The sequence below is a fragment of the Vulpes vulpes genome, chromosome 12 (genome assembly GCF_048418805.1).
Source record: "Vulpes vulpes isolate BD-2025 chromosome 12, VulVul3, whole genome shotgun sequence".
NCBI classification, from domain to species: domain Eukaryota; kingdom Metazoa; phylum Chordata; class Mammalia; order Carnivora; family Canidae; genus Vulpes; species Vulpes vulpes.
The window spans coordinates 3,179,556-3,198,264 of record NC_132791.1 but is presented as its reverse complement, the minus strand read 5'-3'; positions in this window follow the sequence as shown (position 1 = coordinate 3,198,264).

Genomic DNA, 18,709 nt, shown 5'->3' with positions numbered 1-18,709 from the left:
TATACATATTGCCAGAAAAAAGAAGGGGAAAAATCCACATGATCATCTTGATAAATCCAGAAAAAAAGTAGTTGACAAAATCCACTACCCTTTCGTGGTAACAGCCAGCAAGGGAGAAAAACCATCTGCAAAATGCAAACTGAGCTTCCTTCACATGGAAAGATATATTAGGAATGAGGAAAAAGTCTTTTTCTTAAAAATTTTTTTTTGTCAGTCAGCTTGATTTTCTGACAACTGCTTGAAAAGAGCCACCTGATAGACATGAAAGTTTTTAAGGCTGAAAGGAATAGAAGGACATTTTTTTGAAGCCGACCTGTGTAGATCATAAAGCATAACATTATTATATAGGCATTGGCTTTGAATGACTGTTTATTAACTGTATCCTTGTTGGGCACCTTAAGCTTTGTGAGACTCAGTTTCCTCATTTGTAGAATGGTTACTATAATTCTTATTTCCCAAGGTTGTTAGAAAATCAGGGCTAATATGTGTGAAGAGTGTAGCATGGTGTCAGGGTGAGATTGGGCACTCTCTAATGATAATTTTACTGTTATTCATAGTTGAGAGGAGCAGGGTGGTGGGATGGGAAGGGGAGTCAGGTTGTCCAAGGGACACCCACTTACGAAGTAGATCCGGTTATGTACTCTAAGAAACAAAATCCCTATCTCAAAGAGATGTCTGTACCCCCATGTTTATTTTAACCTTGTTCCACAATAGCCAAGATATGGAAACAACCTGAGTGTCAACTGAGGGATGAGTGGACAGAGAAAAGATGCTGTACATACACAATGGAATATCATTCAGTGATAAAAAGGAGGAAATCCTGCCTTTTGTGACAACGTGGATGAACCTTGAGGACATTATGCTAAGTGAAATGAATTAGACGAAGAAAGACAAATCCTGTATGACCTCGCTTATATGTGGAATCCAAAAAGAAACCTCGAACTCATAGACACTGAGATTAGAGTGGTGGTTGCCAGGGTCTGGGGTAGGGGGAGCGGAATGAGACGTTGGTCAAATGTTACAAAATTCCAGTCATGGGGTGGATGAGTTCTGGGAAGTCTAACATACACCATGGTGACTGCCGTTGACAATACTGTATTGTATGCTTGAAAGTTGCTGAGCGTAGGTCTTAAATGTTCTCACCATGACCACTACCAAAAAAGGGGATATTTATGTAAGGCGGAGGATGTATCATCTAACCTTATTGTGGTAGTTATTTTATAATACATAACTGTATGAAATCATCACATTTGTACACCTTAAACTTATAGAATGTTGTATGAGTTATATCTCAATAAAGCTGTAAAAAAAAAAAAGGAGAAAGAAATGGGGTGGGACAGCACTCAAGAGAGAAGAAAGAACTAGCAATTCTCTTTAGTTTATTCTACGACAGCTTGCACAATCCCAAGTAAGTCATGAATCTGATTCTGGCTTCTACTTCCTTCATCTGTAAAATAGAGCAGGTGAATTACATGACCTTTGGGATGTCTTTTAACTCTAAAGTTCAGCGACTACAAAGTGGTGATGACACAGAAGGAAGGTAGGAGAATGCCATGTGCAACCTCTTGAGTATTGCTGTGGACTTTGTTTGGATACAAGCTCCAGTTTACTTCCACCAAAGGTAACAAGAGGGAGGAACATCAACATGATGACACACTTCTTTTTGGCTCTAAGAGGCTTCCAGATTGTGTCTAATTTTAGATCACTTACTGGAGGCCAAAGAGGTGCCTGTGGACAGCTTGACGATAAATCTTTCAGCACACATAACTCTTCTTCTTGTCATCTCAGTGTGAGAAACGTGAGCACTTCAAGCTTCCTCCTCCAGAGTCGTCAATCTGGCACCTGTCACTAGCATCTGATTCATTATAAAAATATTTAATTCTTCCTAGATGAATTGGCACAATGTCCAAAGTGGGAATAAATGGCACAGGGGAGATGGGAAAGGCTCTTTGCAGGAAGAGCTTGTGCTTGGCTCGGTATCCAGTAAATATTTTTAGAGGGAAGCCAGACCCAGTGGTTTCCTTCATTATCAGTATCACTAGCACCATTTTGGTTAAATTCAGCAGTAATGTTAACAACCCATTGATTATTCTAGCCTCATAGCTCTTGAAGATTGTCTTCTATGGTAATCTCATCTCCACTGATCTTCGGTAGCCCCACACATTCAAAGTCACAAGAACCTGTTCCATTTTTAGGATTTCAAATTTAGGAGGCCTTTTTTTCTTATCACAGTCGTAAAAGAACCTGGACAGCTTCCCACACCTGCAGGACAATGTTCAAAGTCCTTACTTTCAGAGAATATTTGTCATTTGCCTTCAACCTACTTTCCCCTGCATCGAGACACTGCCATGCTGTCATTCTGAGCAAACCTGACTCCTGGATTTATATGTACCTTGTTCTAAAACATACTTTCTTAATAGTCCTACTGCCGTTTTTCAATCTTATGATTATTGGCATTTGGGGCCAGATAATTCTTTGCTGTGGAAGATGTTTATACATTATAGGATGTTTTTGTACCATCCTTAGCACACTTCAAGTTATGACAAGCAAAATGTACCCGGGAGTTAAAAGTGCCTCTGACTGACAGCCCTTGCTCTATTTGAAAAAAATTATTTTCTTTTTTTAAGAAATATTTTATTTATTTACTTATTTATTTATTTATTTATTTATTTATTTAATTTCTTTAAATGGGGAGGGGCAGAGGGAGAGGGAGAAAATCTCAAGCAGACTCTGTGCTGAGCACAGAGTCCAACCCAGGCCTTGATCTCAAGATCCTGAAATGATGACCTAAGCTGAAACCAAGAGTCTGATACTTAATCAACTGAGCCACCAGGCACCTATCTACTTGAAAAATTCTTAATCAGCCTTCCCTATCCAGTTCAAATATCACCTCTTCTATAGATCCTTTCTAACTTCTCTAAGGAAACGAGTTGGTTTCCTCCCATGACTTCATCATAACTGTGGTCAGACATGCTATGTTTTAGTTATTTCTATAGATGCTTGTCTCCTCAACTAGACTGAGTTTCTCTAGGGACTGTGTCTTATTCATCACTCTGTTCTCAACTCTTACCCTAGTTCCTGGAACTGGAACTATGGGTAGTGATCAAAATCTGCTAATTTGTCTGATATTTAGATGATATTATATATAAGTGGAATTATATATTATAAGGTGATATTATATATAAGTGGAAAAGCAAAAACTATTTTTAATAAGTCAGATAATCTTCCCATTAGGAAGATAAACTTTCAATTGCAATTAACAGGGATATACCTCAAACCTGCCTTGGAAAAACAAGACATATCTTGGCTCATGTATTAAAGCAAAATTCCTAAAGTCCTAAAGATTTGGACTTTAGGCAGAGCTGGACCCAGGTGAACAGATCCTAGGCAGGAAAAAATAAATACGTATTTACTACAGATGAGTAGTAACCTGTATAAAATACGAAGAAATTTCAGTGAACTAGCCCAAAACACATAATCAGGGGGGATTAAGGATGGGAGAAAATGACAAAGTAGATTTCCTCCATGTTTGCCTTAGCCTTGGTTTTCCTTAATGTCTTGGTTAATAGAGAAAATGTGTATTTAAAAAAAATTATGTATTTATTTGAGAAAGAGAGATGAGAGATGAGAGATGAGAGATGAGAGAGAGAGAGAGAGAGAGAGAGAGAGAGAGAGAGAGAATCCTAAGCAGACTCCCTATGGAGCCTGATTCAGGGCTCCATCACACCATCCCTAGATCATGACCAGAGGTGAAACCAAGAGTTGGATGCTCAACCAACTGAGCCACTCAGGAACCCCAAGAAAATGGTGTTTGTGAGTTAACAACTCAGGCAGTGAGTGTGGATCCCTGTTATCTCTATTATATCCCATAGAAATATACTCAAAGTTCAGTGGCTTTCACATCCTGGGTAAAGTTCAATGTCTTCAGGTTGAAGGGATCTAGAACTCTATGATTTTGTAGTTCCAGGTGTACCCATTCTTAAGCATAACTTAATTTAGTCATCGATTCTGCAATTCATTGATTGCTGTCAGCCAGACTTGATGTCTGGGTTCTAGGCCTTGAAATACTTGCTGTGCCATTGATGAGTCATTCTTAGCTCTGACTAACTGGTAGGCCCACAAATTTTAAATTTATGTGCTCCTAGAATTTTTTTTTTCCTGAAAGTCTAATCTTAGACCACACAGAAGAATGCCTGGGACTTGAAACTAGATCTCCTGACATATGAGTGATTAAGTTTTCTTCATCGATATAGTGTAAATTACAGCGTGATAACCTTCACAACAAGGAAAGAGCACGGATCGGGGCAGGCAGGTGAGCTCCTGGGACACAGATAAGACATGGGTTTTACAAGGATCTAGAAAAAGTTGCAATTTGAAAAAACCACACAAGGCAGCTCTTCCTTGGAACAAGACTCCCCAGAAAGCCATAAAGTATACATCTCTGAGCTGAGATAATGTATAAAATAGAAACACCCAAACTAGGACTGTAGTAACCCAGATTTTACCTACCTTGGCAGGACCTTAGTCAAGCCACAGAAACACAGAATGCCAGAGATAGAAGAGATTTTAACCATAAGCTACAATCCTCGTATTTGTGGTGGAGTGAATATTGGTCATCAGAAATAAAACGTGCAGGTCAAAACTGTAAAGAGGCAGAGTCAGCCTTAAAACAAAGATGTTCACACTGCGCTTGCCTACCAGTATCTCTCCTTTGATGTCTGTAATGTTCCTGACGTTTGTGACACCCTTGCTAGTATTATTATTACCTCCATTTTAGAACAATACCATCTGTGTCCAAAGTGACTTAACCAATGTCCTTTAGTACATAGCAGGGTTAAAATTAACAGCACTAGAAAAAAAAATTAAAAAAAAATTAACAGCACTGCAATTGGTGTCCTTGGTGCAAGCTCAGCTATTTGTCAATAGCGTCTATAAAGTAGGAGCTGAAGACTAAAGACGTCTTCCTGTTCTAGGATTAGTACCCACCGCCTCTAACGAGTCTTCCTCAGAAACCACCCCATGTACCGCAGTGGGCTTCTGTGAATGCAGTGCAGTCTCCTGGGAAAGTCAGGGTAGATGCACTCTGAAGAAGGAGCTTTTTGGGACGGCAGGGAATGATCTAATAATAAGGGTACACTCTGAATCCAAATGTGCTAAGCCCTTCAGTCACATTATCACATTTAATTACCACAATCATCCTCTGATTAGATTTTGTCTTGCTTTACAAATGAAGGAACCTAGGCTCAGGAGATGGAGAGACCAGCGCAGGTTCACTCAGGAATTAAGCAGAGATTCAACTATATACCAAGGGGGTGCCAAGTATGCCCTCTCCCTAACGCTACCTCTGGACTATCCCACTGAAAGTAGCAGAATAGGAACACAGATAGCCTGACTTATTTTCCTACTAAAAGTAAGATTACACTGGTACAGTTCCCCAGCCACCTGTTCATCTTTTTTTTTTTTTCATTTTTTCCACTTTCTTTTTTATTTAAATTCCACTTGGTTAACATACAGTGTAATATTGGTTTCAGGTGTACAATTTAGAGATTCAGCACTTACATGCAACACCCAGAGCTCATCACAAGTGTACTCCTTAATCTCCAGCCCCTATTTCACCCTTCCCTCCAGCCACCTTCCCTCGAGTAACCATCAGCTTATTTTCTATATTTAAAGGTCAGCTTCTTGATTTTCCTCTCTCTCTCACTTTTTTCCCCTATGATCCTTTGTTTTGTTTCTTAAACTTCACATATGAGTGAAATCACATTGTATTTGTCTCTCTCTGCCTGACTTATTTCACTTAGCATAATACTCTTTTGTTCCATTCATATCTTGCAAATGGAAAGATTTCATTCTTTTTGATGGCTGAGTAATATTCCATTGTACATATATATGCCACACCCTCTTTATCCATTCATCAGCCAATAGATACTTGGGCTCTTTCCATAATTTGGCTATGGTAGATAATGTGACTATAAATATTGCTCATCTCTTGTCTGTCAGTCTCACTGTCCTCAATTTTCTGCACGCAGCTGAAAGTAAACTGCAGCCCCATTCAGAGGACCACGTGCATGTTTCTTCTCCGGACTCAAAGTTTGTTTCTGCCAAATGGCATCAAAGAGATGCCTTATCTCTATCACAGGCTCAGCTAATAGGGGCTTGCCCTCTCCTTTTCCAGAACATATGCCCACTGATGGCTCCTGGACTTTTAAAGTTACATATTTTATAGAAGTTTTAGGGAAGCTGTGGGGAATGTATAAATATTGTTAAATATAAAAATAAGAGTTTGTTGATAGTGGAATTGAAGGCACTTATAGTGTGTTGGAAAACAGAAATGGTCCAGGAATGAACTGTATCCAGGCCCAAATACTGGAACATTTTTAAACTCAATTTGACTCATCTATAAAAGAAGATAAAATTCTCTTGTGGGATTGCAGAGGTGCTCAAATATGATAAATAGAAAGCACCCAGTATAATGCTAATGGGTGTTTAATGTGTGTAAATTGACAAATGTTAGGAAAAAGTCAAACATATCAATTTATTTTTAATTTAAATTCAATTAGCCAACTTATAGTACATCACTAGTTTCAGAAGTAGTTTTCAATAATTCATCAGTTGCGTTCAACACCCAGTGCTCATCACACCACAGGCCAATTTAAACATTTTTGCTTTATGTGCTTCCTTTCCCCCAATCTATAGCCTAAATCTCATCTTTAAATGACCAAATTCCAAGAATTATTTGTAGTAGAGAAGCACTCATGCTAGGGTCCCATGCACAGGGAACTCAATTCCAGAGCTAGAGAGATGAGTTATAATGCCAAGGTTTTCTAAGGAAATAATCAGAAATGTACACTTGTCTGATCATCACAGTATTTATTGGTATCAAAATATCATTAAAACTGACACTTTAACAGCAGAGAACTGTAAATTAAATTGTGAAATACATAATTAAATCTTATACAGTCAGTGAAAAGCATCATATATAGAATGTTTGACAAACTTGTCTGATCACTGGTGTCTCCAAGGGTGATTAATAAGAGCACAGGCCAGACCCTAGACTTACAGAATCAAAATCCCCATGAGGAGAGAATGGATATACATATTTGTTATCAGGTTGCCAGGTGATTTTTTATGATGGGGCACATATATGAAATTCTTCTATGGAAAATGTATTTTTAATGCCAAGAGAAAAAATGTCATCATATAATATGTACCACTGTTTAACATTTTTATTTATTTTTATTTTTTATTCTCTTTGACATCTTTACAAAAAATAATAATTAAAAAGAAATGAGCCCTTTCTATCTGTGCAGATTATTTAGCAGAGTAAAGAGCATGGTATTTAGTTTCAAAAGACCTGGTTAAAATGAAACCTGCTATGCCTCAGTGTCCTCATCTTTAAAATGGGGAAAATAAGAGTACATATCTTATGTGTCATTGTGAGGACAATATAACACGTATAGGTTATTTGATATAGTTAATATTATTTATATTATTTTATATGATATAACTTAGTATTATTATAAGTACAGTTACTGTTATTAGGGGTATTCTGCTTTCAACCATGAGGAAGTAAGGTGGTCTGGAGTTACTCTCTCAGAACCACACACTAGACAAACATAGGCAATAACTATCTGCAGAAACGGGGAAGCTGCCTGCTGAGGTGCAGCGCACCCACCTCCCCGGGGGCTATCACCTGTGGTCTCCGTCCAGGGCACAACCTTCTAAATTGTCTCCATGCCTCCCTCCTTGACCTCTGCTATCAACTTCCTCTGCCAGACTGACTTTCCAAAGTGACTTCACTGTTTTGTCAATGGTTCTCCATTGCAACCACCCCCCCCCCCCACCCAAACAAAATTTGGCCTTTCCAGGAAAAAACTTCAGTCTCCACGCCACCCGGCATGTGGATCTCCCTTTCCGCTTGTGACCCCATGAGAATCGGAACTGTACCTTTGTCTCTGCTGTCTTTCTAAAATAACCTTTAGCCAACGACTGACTGAATGTTTGCATGTCTTTCCTGCCTTCCCGTCTATAGCTACCTTGCCCCCATCCCAATCCTATAGCAAGATTTCAGCATCTCTCCCTTTCCCTTTAGGTAAAACCAACCACTATGCCACGACCTTCAGAATCTGCTCCAGAATCAGCCTCCTCTCGTTTCTGTCCTACCGATATCTATGCAGAGAGTACTCTGAGCTCTTCCAGGCCAAGGCCTTAGAATATTTTGCTGCTTTGCTGGAACACTCTTCTGCTCCTCTTGTCCTTCAGTGAATCCCCACTCATCTGTTAGAACTCAACTTATAAGTCACTTTGTTCTGAAAGCCTTACCTGACCCCTCCAGGCTGTGCCTGGTGCCTTTCATCACCTTCATGTTCCACCCCCACACTGTGAGAAAGGCAGTGGGAAACAGTGACAGGTGCTGAGAAATGGTGCCAGCACCACCTCTCTGGGGGAAATGAGAAGCAGGGGTAAGGGGTCACAGGAGTTCAGGGGCAGTTACAGGTAGGGAGAATCTAGGAGGAACCATGAGAGAATGGAAGAGCCTTGGAGTAGGGATTGGAGAAACCAACACAAGGAGAAGGGAACCAACCAGAGAGGACACATGGAGAAAAGTGTGGGGAGGTACCATCAAAGGCATGTCCCAGGGAGAGTATAGCAGGTCACATCTGGGAGTGTGTGTGCGTGGGTGTAAAGGGTGGTGAAGGGTCTCTGGATTTATAGAGAAAGCACCTATGCCCTTCCTTCAGAATCCCCAAATCTCCTCCACCCCATCTTGTTTCTTCAGCTTGGTAGAAGCTCCTTTCCGCATCCTGGAGTGAGCTTTGGTGGACCGTCGGGGACTGACCCCAGAGCACCAAGCCTGCTTGGTACTTACCGCTTGAAATCCTAGACAGGAGGAAGTGTCTTTGTAGATTAGCCATTAGCTTAGCTTGGGTCATGGGTTTATCTTTGAAGCAGTCACAGTGACCAGGATGACAGGAGCGAGGATGTCTCCAACTGACCTGGCATGCACCACAGTGCCCCTTCCAAGCTTTGATGGTAGGGGGCGGCGGGGGGCATGTTTGGCTTCCACTTCCAAGTAACATGTCCAACATTACACAACAGGCCTTCCCACAAATCTGGCACCACTATTTTTTTGTGCCTTTTGGATGCCTCTAGGCTCACAAAGGTCCATGTGAAAATTCAGAACTCAAAATTTAAGTCAGAAAGAGCCTTGGGCAGCTCTGAGAAAGACCTGAGTAGGAGTAAACCAATAACTAATAAAAGTTCTCCTTCCTGTGCCATCTCCGGCGCTAATAAACAGTCTCTTTTGGTGTGTCCATCCCTTCGGGGTCTGGGTGAGTTTGATTTTTATTAACTTTGTTTTTCTTCCATAATTCTCCTCCCATTCAGAGCCAGGAAAATTACGGGCAAGTAGCCAAGTGCCAAGACAGCCTTAGGGAGAACTGCTGATTGAAGGGACTTTTGCGGGTCTCACAGCTGGACTTGGCCACCTAGAAATGTGGGGTGACCTTGGGCAAGTGACTTAATCTGTCTGGGCTTCCCTGCTCCCTGTTTTTGAAGAAGAACTAATCCGTTTGTGCATGTAGAGTTGGGACGAGAGAAATCTTCCATGGCAGGAAGTCTGGTTGCGTGCCAGGTGGATGATTTGTGCGCTCTTAAATGACTCGTTTTTTCACCTGCACTCACCCACTGCCCCGATTCCCCCCTGCTCCCGCTGACCTCGAAAATGAGCTGCTGGTTTGGTTTGTGAAAAATTTAGTGAAATAAACTCTGGACCTATATGTGGGGGGCGGGGGGGAGGAGGGTAGAAGAAAATAGATGAAAATAGAAAGAAATAAAATAACATCTTCGGGATATATAAAATCTTCCCTTCTGGCTTCAGGTTCAACCCTGGCACCAACCAGAGTTAGTTTACTTCTTTATCATCCAGGACCGCTATGAAGATGCTACTGTGATGGAGTTACCTGCCCTGTTCATTCTCTGCTTAACGGGCCAAACCGACAGAGATAAGGCCAGCACGAGGGAGCCTCAGGAACCTTCTTGGATATTGTACAACTTGAATAATTTATCCCTATTACTGGAAACAGCTCGGGTTTAAAATTTAAAAAGTTTGTGGCTGCCACCTAAAAAGTAATTATGAGCTAATTCATTCCACAGACACTTACCAAGGAATCAGATGAAGTCATCTCCTCTCTTCACAAATGCACACGTCGTACTGAGCACACTCCTCTAGTCCATGGGAACGCAGAAGCGAGCAGAGCAGAGGCCCTGTCCTCCCTCGTGGTGCTTGGATTCCAGGGGAAGGACATTAGTGTAAACACTGAACAGATAAATAGGCAGGATGATTTCAGGGTGTGGGAAGTGATCTGCAGAAGATAAAAGAGGTGGGAAGTGATTTAGACATGGTGGTCCACTGGCACCCTCCCAGGGACAAGGTGTCTGAATGGAGAACGAACACCTAAGGCACAAGCACGGAGTGGGGGGAGTAGAACCAAAAACTCCTAAGTGATGTCACCTTCCCGTCAGTCTCTGTCATTACACAAATACTCTCTTCCTGCCTGTCCATCTCTCCAGAGCCTTGGGTGAATTAGATTTTTATTAACTTTTGATTTCATAGCTAGCCTTGCATTCAGAGCTGGGTCAGCACCTACTGGGTTTTGTGAAAGTTTTGGGCCCAGCTTTCCAGGTAGGGGGAGAAGCAAAGGCCTAATAAGATGGGAAGAAGTTTACTCTGGGGAATAGTGACGCTTAGTATATGAAGGTAAGAGTGACAGTGCAAGAGCCTGGAAGTCTTCGCGCAGGGCCTGGTGCTTGATGCTCCAGTGGGGAGTTTGGGTCTTATTTTAAGTTTGAAATCTTTTGCACAGGAGAGTAGGACAAGCTGACTTACCAGCAGATGGGCTAGTCTGTAGACGTTGACCGCGAGATGACAAGGGTGGGAGCCTCTCGCCTTACTAAGTCGTGGTCTCACAGGAGAGAGAAACATCCGAACAGAGGACTATGCTTCAGGGGGAGGATTCAAAATATGTTGAATGCATTTTCTGGAACACAGACATGGGGTGCACAATCCTGTATATTTACTGATGACTGGACACTGTAAGGAGTGAAAACTTGAGGGAAACACCTGGGTAGCGTAGACCCGACGTGAGGTGAGTGGCACAGGTGGCCACGATTAATTCCGCCTGGAGATGAACAACAGAGTCCTAGTAGAGGTGACCTCCTGAAGGCCCCACTTCATCCTAAATAAGGAATGGAAGTTTGCTAATAAGATGGGAAGGAATGGTACTTTCGGAGATGTACAATGCTAACCAAGACCCAAAGACATGGACATTCAGAAAATTAAGGACAAGGAGACACAGAGGCTCTTTCTAGAGGATTCAGGGAGTAGGAGAATGGCTGGAGGGGATTCTGGAAGACTAAGCTGAGGTTGCTTTGCTAATAGGCCTATTCCCCCTTCTAATCATTCTGGACCTTACCCGAAGGCACCAGGTTGCTGTTGAAGATTTGTGAACTGAAGAGTAGCAGGGTACTACTATATTTTTCAAGGATCACCCTGCTGGCTCCAGGGAGGCCAGATTTCGGGGAGATGATAGTAGAGAAGGGGAGACCCGTTAGAACACTAAAGCCATAGCTCAAAAGAGAGGTAAAGAGACCATGAACTAGGCCCTAGCAATGGAAACCAGCGGAAGAGAGAGAAAGCAGAGAATGTCCAGTCCAAACGCCGTAGGTCAATAGCCAGTGACATAGTTACTTGCCAGTGAGTAAGAGCAGTGACAAGACAGCTGTTGTCCGGCCTGAATGGTCTCCGCTCCTGGCCAGTTTCCAGGTTTTTTGGCATATGATGCCTGAATGTGACCGTTTCTCACATGGTAGAGGAATCATCGTCTCAAACCAGGAGCGTGCTTCGGTATCAAAGTGCCCGACCTGCTTTCAGTAATAGCCGATCTGTTTTTCAAGGATTGGACTCTTCTCTCTCCACGTGCCGAATGGCCCCTGAGGTCAGCGCTCTACGGGAACATCACCTATTTGTACATGGTTTTATGGTTTGTAAAATGCTTTTAGGACCATATCCTCAACCATCACAAGAGTCTGGCAAGGTAAGGACAGGGAGAACCACTACGCTCGCCTCAGACAATGAAACTAAAGCCCCAAAAGAATCAGATATTTGAATCCAGTTATACAACCGCTTCATAGTAGGGCTTCCAATTCAGTGTTCCAGCCCAACCCCAGATTACCCACTCACTCACTACATCCTACAGACTTGAACATTAACTGGTTGAGGGTGGACTTGACCCCTCGAGGCAGTCGATGCGCACATTCCTACTTCCTCCTGCCCTGCTCCTGACAGACATCACACACCCAACTCAACGCTCTTTCCTACAACCTTGGACTTTGCCTGAATTGTGCCAACATCGCGCTCCTGGCAGCCACTGACAACTGATTGGGATTGGGATTAAAATAAATCCTATCTCCCATCCTGGATCACATGACCTGTAAAGTCCATCCCAGTTTTAAGTTCTGTGATTTTTATATTTAATGGCGATGATTCTAGGAACTCGATTTGATCCAACTAAAATTCGTTGGAAGCCTGTCCTGTCCTAGGCACCCTCTATCCATCGTATGAGTCAAACACGTTTTGGAGTTTTGTGCTCACAGCCTGGTGGAGGTGACAGGCAGAGACGTGAGTAACCGAGGTCTAGTTTCGACGCGTAACAAAATGTCGCAGAAGAACGGAAGAGGCAAGAGTTAACGTTTGTTGGGAATGAAGATGGTTCTAGGTAAAGATAGATCTGGAATTCCTGAGGATAACGTGGCATCTGGGCAGAGCTTCAAGTAGAGGAAGTAAAGGAGACATTTTCAGCGCTGACAACCGTTTAAGAAAAGGCATCAAGGCATAGAGAGTGTTGGGCGCTGTAGGCTGGAAACGTTCTCTGAGTGTGACCTTTTGTTCTGGATCCCATAGTGACTGCATAGACGCTAGATAGAAATGCGATCCATGTACTGATTGAATAATCTTTAAAAATCCCAAAGCAAAAAAAGGAGATGCTGTTCATCCTTTCGAAGCTTGGCATTCAAAGGGCAGGTGAAGATGTTTTGAGTATCAGAAGATTCTGATCTTAGCTACAACTTTGAGAAGTCATCCTCCAAAGACCTCAGGTTCGAAAGGTTGGAAGTGCCCACTCTGATTAATCTGGAGCGGCGCCGAGGAGATGCTTCAAGGCACAAATGGCTTGGGGATCCCTGGGTGGCTCAGGGGTTGAGCATCTGCCCTCGGCTCAGGGCGTGACCCCAGGGTCCTGGAATCGAGTCTCCCATTGGGCTCCCTGCAGGGAGCCTGCTTCTCCCTCTGCCTGTCTCTCTCTCTCTCTCTGTCTCTCATGAATAAATAAAATAAATAAATATATTTTAAAAAAAGAGACACAAATGGCTTGATGGATTAGCTGGGGCCGCTGCATGGCAGCACCAGGGCTGGGTGTCTGTTCTACCCAAACGAGTTCATCTCCGCATCCCTGGGAACTCGATGGTCCCAGAATTCCCACCACGGCCTCCGTCCTGTAGCTTAACCCCGAAAGACAGCAGGGTGACGAAGTGAGGTAATTTATTCCACTTCAATAGGAAGAGAAGCACGTACCATATTGGCAAGAGGGAAAGAAAACTCCTGGCTACTGTCTTTTATTTCGAGATCATCTTGAAAACTCCGTGTCTCAGCATCCTCAGTTCCTGGCTATCAGCCACAGTCAAATCAGTTCCTTCTGGTCCATTACAAATTAAATAATCATAACTGTGTTCATCACGGAAACCTACACAGAAGGGATGCATGAGCCAGCAATTAGGGTTACGCTTCCAGCCTCTCACTAACCAACTCCAAGGGCTTCATAGCGACTATTTCACTGGAGACCGAGAGTATCCAAGCTCCTGGCTCTGTGCTTCCAGGGTAATGATTCTTCCACTGGATGCTCTGGGAGCAGTTGCCTGCCTAGCCTGTCCCTGGCTCACACTGGCACGTCCGATGATGCTCGTGGGAGGACGACTGCCAACAGGCCGCTGTCCCCAGTGACTTAGCAGAGACCGTTTCCGGCCACGGCGAGGCGCAGGCAGAGGCCTCCTGAGCACAACGCGCACTTCCCTGCTTTCCGGGCACCTGTGAAATGAAGAGGTTGGGCTGGACCATGTCCAACACCGTGAGACGGAATGGGGCACACCCTACAGTTCTGCTTGGGCTTCGGTCATTAGCCGGAGTCCGGCTAATGCTGCAGGCAGGTGTCCAGGGCCTCCTGGCCTGTCTTCACCGCCTCCCAAAGGCCACCCTCGCCTTTCGTCTGGAGCCTGGTCCCTCGGGTGGGTCATACAACTCACCCTCTAAGAGGTGTCCCCTGAAGACACCCCCACAGCCTCCACTGCCCGTGCCCCCTGCTCTTGACCCGCAGCGTTTGCAGCACACTTGTGTCAGGACTGAGGGAATCGAACACGAGTCCTGCGTGGGGCCGGCGGTGTTGCCCACGCACCTTGGTTCCATGGCCATTTTGCTGTTGTGTGTTGCAGTTTGCTTTGCCTCCATCTAGGATTTTCTTCTGGATACGGACCGAGTGGCCGGGGGGTGCAGGGCAGCTCTGTGCCTTGGGAGCTGGGGACATCAAAGCTGTGGCGCATCTCTTCTGCCTCCGGATGCTCATGATTCCGCTGGTTGTGCACAGTGTGTTTAAACCCACCTCGACCCCTGTCTGAACGGGAGCTCGGTGATTAGGTTGGTGGAGCCCTCTCCACGCGGTTGGGAGAAGGAAGGCTGCGACAGAGGGACCTGCCCAGGGGCCGCAGCCTCTGCAGGTTCTGCTGCCCGCAGGCCCGTAGGCCCAGCTCGGCTGCGCAGGGAAGAGCAAGGGGTCGGCAGGTAAGCAGGGGAGGCAGCGGAGCCATCAGGGAGGCCTGTATTTGCAGTATTTTCTCCCTTCTACAGTATGCACCTTTCCTACTATTCACAAAGTGTGACCAAAAAAAAAAAAAAAAAAAACTGTGGTCACGACCACCTGCCAGTTCGCTCCCTGGTAGCGGACAGGACGCACGCACACCTAATTTTAGGACGGTTTTGAGTTTTGGTAAACGTGCAACTACAGTCAGTGGCACACGTCTGAAGGTCGGGGAGCTGGGCCGCTCTGGGGAGGCCCTGAACGCGGCCAGGGGGTGGGGGGCCTTGAGCGGGGCGGGGGTAAGGGGCCCTGAGCGGGCTGGGGGCGTTGGGGTGGGGTGGGGGGTGGGGGGCCCTGAGCGGGGTTGGCGGGGGAGGCCCTGAACAGGGCGGGGCGGGGAGCGGGTGCTGGGTGGGGCCTGGGACAGGGGTGGGGGTGGGGAGGGTGGCGGGGGTTTGGGGGTGCTGAGGGGGACCGGGGCCGGGGCCAGGTTGGGGAGGTCCTTGAGCAGCCGGGGGTGGGGGGCACCCAGAGTGGGCCCGGGGCTGGGGGGCCCTGAGCGGGGCCAGGGTTGGGGGTGGGGGCCCTGAGGGGGGCCGAGGGTGGGTAGAGGGTGCAGAGCTGGGCTGGGGCCAGGGTGCGTGGTGTCCTGAGCGGGGCCGGGGGTGTTGGGGGGGCCCTGAGAGGGGCCGGGGGTGGGTAGCGGGTGCTGAGTGGAGCCGGGGTGAGGGGGGGGCGCCCTGAGCTGGGCCGGGCCTGGGGATGGGGTGCCCTGAGCGGCCGGGGGCGTGGGGGGTTGCTGAGCTGGGCCGGGGGTGGGGTGGGGGGTCCCTGAGCGGGCGGGGCGTGGGGGGGTCGGTGAGCGGGCCGGGTGGGGTGGGGGTCCCTGAGCGGGGCCGGTGTGGGGTGGGGGTCCCTGAGCAGGGCCGGGTTGGGGGGGGGCTGAGCGGGCGGGGGGGTGGGGGGGTCGGTGAGGGAGGCCGGGGTGGGGTGGGGGTCCCTGAGCGGGGCAGCGGTGCGGGTCCCTGAGCGGGCGGGGGCGGGGGGGGTCGGTGAGCGGGGCCGGGTGGGGGGGGTCCCTGAGCGGAGCGGGCGGCGGGGGGGGGTGGGGCGGGAGCCGCGAGGCGGCGGAGGGTGCGCGGGTGCAGGGGCGGCGGCGGGCGCACGGGGGCGGTGCAGGGCCGCACAAGCGCGGGCGCGCGGAGCCGAGCAGAGCCGCAGGGCCGGGCTCCGGGCTCCGTGCTGGGGGGGCGGGGGGCAGGGGTCCCCCCACAGCCGGGGCACTAGGGCAGCCCCGGGTCGTACCCAGTCTTCAAGCAGAGGACGTGCGGCGCCCCCGCGCCCCGAGGCCTCCCCCGCGCGGAGAGGAACCGAGGAGCCGCCCCCCCCACCCCCCCCACCCCCCCGGCGGAGAGGAGGAGGAGGAGGAGGAGGAGGCGGCCGAGCCCGGGACCCAGGGCCGGGAGGGGGAGGGTGCGGGTGCGCAGGTGCGGCGGCGGCGGGGCGGCTCCGGGCCTGGGGGGGGGGGCAGGGCGGGCCCGGGGGCGGGGGCGGGGGCTGGGACGGGGTTTGAGGCGCGTCTCAGGCAGAGTAAGTTGCAACCTAGAGTGTTCTGACCCCCGCCCTCCTCTGAGCCCTCAGGTTTCAGCCTCCCGCCCTCCTGGGTGCGCCTGTCCTGCTCCTTCTCTGCCCTGATGGCCGCACACCCCACCCTTCAGCTCCCTTCATCCTCAGTCCCCCCTCGGCTGTCACCCTCACACCGAAACGTGGTGGGGACCCGCCCTCCCTCCTCCCAGAAGAGCCAGGAGGGCAGCGGGAGGACCCTTGCCAGGGGAGAGCTGCAGGGGAGGGGCCGCAGGAGCAGCTCAGCCCCAAGTCCAGGAGGCTGTGCTGGGGGCGGGGGTGCGCTCCAGTTCCAGGACAAGGAGGAGATGGGGATCAGGGATGGGGAGGAGGTGATGGGGAGGAGGAGATGGGGAGGAGATGGGAATCAGGGATGGGGAGTAGGAGATGGGGAGGAGGAGATGAGGAGGAAGTGATGGGGATCAGGGATGGAGAGGAGGAGTTGGGGAGGAGGAGATGGGGAGGGGGTAATGAGGAGGAGGAGATGGGGAGGAGGAGATGAGGAGGAAGTGATGGGGATCAGGGATGGAGAGGAGGAGTTGGGGAGGAGGAGATGGGGAGGGGGTGATGGGGAGGAGGATATGGGGATGAGGAGATGGGGATGAGGAGATGGGGATCAGGGATGGGGAGGAGGAGATGGGGATCAGGGATGGGGAGGAGGAGATGGGGATCAGGGATGGGGAGGAGGAGATGGGGAGGAAGTGATGGGGATCAGGGATGGAGAGGAGGAGGAGATGGGGAGGAGGTGATGGGGGGGAGGAGATGGGGAGGAGGAGATGGGGAGGAGGAGATGGGGATCAGGGATGGGGATCAGGGATGGGGAGGAGGAGATGGGGAGGAGGAGATGAGGATCAGGGATGGAAAGGAGGAGATAAGGAGGAGGAGATGGGGAGGAGGTGATGGGGAGGAGGTGATGGGGAGGAGGAGATGGGGATCAGGGATGGGGAGGAGGAGATAAGGAGGAGGAGATGAGGAGGAGGTGATGGGGATTAGGGATGGGGAGGAGGAGATGGGGAGGAAGTGATGGGGATCAGGGATGGAGAGGAGGAGTTGGGGAGGAGGAGATGGGGATCAGGGATGGGGAGGAGGAGATGGGCTCAGAGATAGGGAGATGCCTAGGAGAAGGCAGTGGGGACGGCTGATGAGATGGAGCCTTTGTGTGTGTGGAAATTGTTGTTCTTCTTTAAAAAGCCAGAACCTCTCAATCAATTTCCAGAAATTGTTTATTTCTAAACATTGCCAGTCAAATCCCCCATTCCTTTTTTGCTCTTAGAGTTTGAATGAAATTGATTTGTGTTTTTAATTTTAAAGAAAAAGTGTCCCTCTGGCTTGGAAATTCCGGGCCTGGGTTTCCTCTGGCCTCCCTTCGCCCTCACTCCCACTCTTCTCCCCCACCGTCACGTCTACCAGGGTGGGTCCCAAGGGTGGGGAGACAAGGCATTTGTTTTAATTTGTTCTTTCTCTACTAACGATGATTCAACATAAGAAACCATTTTTTTTTTCCAGAAGTTGATATTCATAAAGACCATTTTCAAAGAGACACATGTGAAAGAGGTTGCGTGGGCAGGATTCAAGAGAGAATGTATTGTGTGTGTGTGTGTGTGTGTGTGTGTGTGTGTGCGCGTGTTTACATTTTTATTTACTAACCTTTTATTCAAGGACTGTGGTGGAAGATTGACAAAACAACTCTTATCCCATAATCAATTATAGCTGGGAGACAATAAATAGCTATTCGATGCTTCTTTCCCGTTCTGGGGAAGAAGGATGTATTGACTGTCATCTTTAAAGCTGAGGCCTACCCACAGACCCTAGGTGGGCAGTCGTAATTGGCATTTTTAATCCAATAATCTCTATGAGCTCGGCGCAAATACAGATGCCAGCCATAATGAGGAAAACAATAATTTGGTGTTAAGTGTTTGAGTTTCTAGAACAATGGCACATGCGTGGTGCAACTGAGCTCTTTGTGGCCCTGTCGAGGAGCTGTGATCCCCATTATACGGAGGACACAGAGAGCCTGCTCTTGAACCCGTACTCCTGCCCCTGGGTGCAGAGCCAGGGGCGGCCTCAGGGACTCCCTTCCCACCGATGTGAGGACGCAGCTTGGGGAGATGCAACACCTTCCACTAGGGAGGAGTTAAAATAGATACAAAGCGCCTGGGACTTGACAGCAGGCAGATCAGGAG